Below are 733 nucleotides of genomic sequence, written 5' to 3'. Positions count from 1 at the left end.
AATGTTTTGTAAAGATTATGCTATGTAAAGGCCATTCTAAGGTGAGGATTTAACGCACTGATGTCAAACTAACTTTCAGTTCAATGAATTACATGTATTGTTACATTTGCCTTTTTTAATTTTTTATTGTGAAAATACTGTACAGAGGGTTTACAATTACATGGGTAAGATAATGAGTACATTTCTCATCAAGCATTGTAGCCTCCTCCTGTATTTACCCTTCCCATCCATTCCCATCCTTCCCCTGCTCTCCCACTCAATCCTCCCTGCTACCCCTCCACCCGCACAAAGTTGTAAAGTTCATTTTTCGACATAACGACTTGTATTTTTGTAATCAATTTTTAATAACTGTTTTTCATTTCTTGCATCTCAAGAATGAAAAATATGAAATAATTCACAAATTTTCATATCATCCTTGTGCAAATGCCATGATAATCTCTATATTGTAGTAATTTGGGTAAAAGTCCTGCTGAAGCATCTTTATACAGGCATATATCCTTGGTTGACTGTTTGTAACTAGGAAACCTTATTGTTCCTAAAAATGTTATTGATCTTACTTCTCTAAAATTCTGTGTATATTGGGAAAAGCTTATATTGTTTGGTCGATTGCTCACATTTGCAATTTTTTTGTCAATGACTATTTTAAGTCTTTTTCATTTTAAATTTGATCATACTTTGAAGCCTTTATAGCTAGGTCCAAAGGTGATTGTTTTTCAAGTACTTATTTATAAAC

The 733-nt window shown here is 32.5% G+C and overlaps 1 pseudogene; it reads right to left on the bottom strand.

The window, feature by feature from the left end:
• Positions 1-378: 378 nt before the first annotated feature.
• Positions 379-478, bottom strand: LOC122103073 (annotated as a pseudogene).
• Between the last annotated feature and the right edge of the window lie 255 nt (positions 479-733).

The sequence above is a fragment of the Dipodomys spectabilis genome, unplaced genomic scaffold (assembly GCF_019054845.1).
Source record: "Dipodomys spectabilis isolate Male_0828 unplaced genomic scaffold, ASM1905484v1 ptg001582l, whole genome shotgun sequence".
Lineage (NCBI taxonomy): Eukaryota > Metazoa > Chordata > Mammalia > Rodentia > Heteromyidae > Dipodomys > Dipodomys spectabilis.
The sequence above is the reverse complement of the archived record's forward strand: the minus strand, read 5'-3'. Positions and strand labels throughout refer to the sequence as shown.